Here is a 3,318-nt window from a genome sequence, read left to right on the forward strand (position 1 = left end):
CCCCAGGTGCCATCCTCATAATACATTTTTTTAACAACTTGTTGATACGTATAGAGATCCCATGAAAAATATTTGTCTAAGATTCTGTTCTCCAGGGTGGCACAACAGTAAAGGTGAGAAGCTACAAAAAGGGAGAGGGTTTGAAAGGCCATTGCAGAAATCCAGGCCAGAGGTGATTTCAACCAACAACCAACAACCAACCAACCAACAGAATTTCGTAACAGTTTGGTAAAGCTAAAACAGAGACTAAGAACCAAAGGCAACTTCTAAGTGTCTGTACTAGAAAGATGGGCTAAGGTGGAAATACCACTTGTGGTGGAGAGGAAAAACCAATTAAGGATTCAGATATGTGTTGGATTATGTGGACAACTTTCGATTACAAGGAATCCTTGTATGGAGTTAAGGTCAATTATAAAACTGTCCAACTAAGGAAAATGTCTTTGTCTTCTTTGACATATGACAAGACACTGGCATCCGCCTTGCGGCAGAGTTTTCACAAATGACATCAGGAGTTATAAGTTTAAATTCACATCCTGCTCTTGGGCCAATCATTTAACATTTTTGAGCTTTGTCTTTCTTCCATAAAAGTGGCCTAAAAGTTACCTCCTTACCATGGCTATTTGGGGGCGGAAATACGTGTGGGAGTACCTAGCACGGTATCCAGTCTGACTCAATGAACATTTGTCCAGGTGAAATGAAATGAAATCTACTAGGGCTAAATTGCTTTGTAGTTCTCCCAATCAGATAACTCCATCTTTGTTTCACATCCTGATGGCAGCTCATCTATCACAGCTTTCTTTCAGGCCTGGGACTTTGGCTAATGCCACTATCTCTAGGAGCCTACGATGAAACTTTTCTTAACTGGAGGGAATGAAAATTTGAAGGTGTAGGCAACTCTAGGGAAAAAAAAAATGTATCCTTCTATAATTTACCCACCTGAATTTTAGAAGTTTGCTTCTAATGTTGTTTGAGCTGCTGAAGTCACCAATCACATTTGTATTGTATGGTAAGATGATGTCCCCTGGAAAATATAAATTAAAACAGCATTCAATGAGCCTTTGGAAAAAGGAAATGGGAGCCCAGACAGAAAGATTTTAAAATAGAATGATGCTTCTGTGGTTTATTTGGCTAACAATGTTCTTGGCAGCAAGCTAGTTGAAGAGGAGTGTGAAATCTCTATTACTCTCTGTCTGCCTATTTTATGGCTTTCGTTTAACATGATTAAGTGCCTCGTCCATGCCTGGAGGCCCCTAATGGCTTTCATTTCTCCCCAGTGCCCTACACTCTCTCCAGCTGAAAGTTATAATTTTGAGGAAAGGCATTGCTATGGTTTGAATTTGTCTTCACCAAAACTCATGATGAAGTCTGCCGTGGGAAGTGACAGTGTCGGGGGAGGTATTTGGACCATGAATTGGATTCCACGAATGGCCTGGTGCTGGTCTCACGGTGGTGAGTTCTGGTTCTCAGGAGACTGAGTTAAGTTCCTCAGGGAATGATCTTTGAGATCAGTTTATAAAGGCAACTTGGGTTGCCCCCTGGATTTGTCTCTTTGCCCGTGTTATTTCTACTTTCCCTTTGGCCTTCTCCACCTGATTATGAGGAGCGCAAAACACTCTCACCAACAGCTGAGCAGATGAAGGTCACGTGCTTTTTGAACTTCCTAGAGTGCAGAACTAAGCTAAAAGAACCTCTTTTCTTTATAAATTGCCCAGGCTCAGGCATTCTGCCAGCATAACATCAAACAGGCTAAGACCGACACTCTGACCTTGTGGTCCCTGGGGCAGCAACAGCGATGGTGGTGCAGAAATGCAGTCCAGAACCTGTGGGTGTGGAGTCAAGGGCCAGGCCTTGTGGGAGTGGCTCTGCATGTTTGATAGAAAAGAGATCTTTCCCACAGTGCCTCTGAAGTGATAGGGAAAGGCTAGTTTTTCCAAGCATGATGGAAAGATGCTCATGGCAACTTACCAAACGGTGAAATAGTTCTTTCACTTTTGGCAGTGAAAGCCAAATAACTTATGGAATTTAAAACTTGATTGGACGAGGTCCTTGGAGAATTCACTTCCAGCAACTTGAAAAATGCTTAAAGCTCAGAAGAAAGGAGTGCATTTGATCATGGTGAAGAGGAAGGACATGACACAATCAGAGCAGGAATGGTTCAGGGTGATCACAGGCATGGCCGGGACAGAAACTATAAAAGAGGCAGCAGGTTGACAGAGCAGGGCTGTATTCTTTTTTGACGATGGTTACTTAAACGAAGCAGGTAACAGTTCCAGAAAGGTATATGTGAGCTGGATTAATGAATTTCTCTCCATCTTTCTCCAGGCCTAGGAGATTCCCAAAGAATTCTGACCTATTTAAGTTAGAAGACTGATAACTCTAGTTTTTGTCACCATTGGTTGCCTCAATTTCTCTAATGCTGAGGTAATTTGAGGCTCCTATTTACTTACTTACCTCTTAATCATCTATTATTTTTCCTTTTCACTTTTTCTCAATAAAATTCAATCCTCCCTTACAATAGTCTGTATGCATATGCATTTTTTTTTGAGAGTCTCACTATGCCTCCTTTGGTAAAGTGCTATGGTATCATAGCTCACAGCAACCTCAAGCTCTTGGGCTTAAGAGATTCTCTTGCCTCAGCCTCCCAAGTAGCTGGAACTATAGGCACCCGCCACAACACCTGGTTATTTTTCTGTTGCAATAGTCATTGTTGTTTAGCAGGCCCAGGCAAGGTTTGAACCCGCCAGCTTTGGTATATGTGGCTGTTGCCATAACCATTGTGCTACAGGCACCAAGGTGCCCACCTATGCATTTTTATTCACTGTGTATTCTTATTTTCTTCACCTTGAACATGTTTGTACCACCCACATTCACTCCCCAAAACAATATGTGTAATACATATAAAATGAGGATAATATGTATTTAAATCCACACTCAACTGGATTAAAGTTCCAGCTTCTCTATTTATGACCTGTGTAACAAATTATGTATTACCCCAATCTTCAGTTTTCTCAACTTCTTTGAGTTATTAAAGGAGTAAATGAAATCTGTTTGTTCAGTCTATAACATTTGGTAAGATCCTTTGATGAGACATACTAAACCCTGGCCAGACTCAGGACAGCCGGGTTAAAATGGTGACAACAATGACAGCAAGCAATTCTCTCTTGATGAAGCTTACACATTATCTGGGAGACAGGCAGTAAACAAAGAAATAAAGACAAATGCATGTAATTTGGGGTAATGTTAGGTGTTATGTACAATAGTGAGTCAGGCCTGGGGAAGATAGAGTGGCAGAGAATACTTTTATAGTGGAAGTATAGA

The sequence above is a fragment of the Otolemur garnettii genome, unplaced genomic scaffold (assembly GCF_000181295.1).
Source record: "Otolemur garnettii isolate 467f Iridium unplaced genomic scaffold, OtoGar3 scaffold00041, whole genome shotgun sequence".
NCBI lineage: Eukaryota > Metazoa > Chordata > Mammalia > Primates > Galagidae > Otolemur > Otolemur garnettii.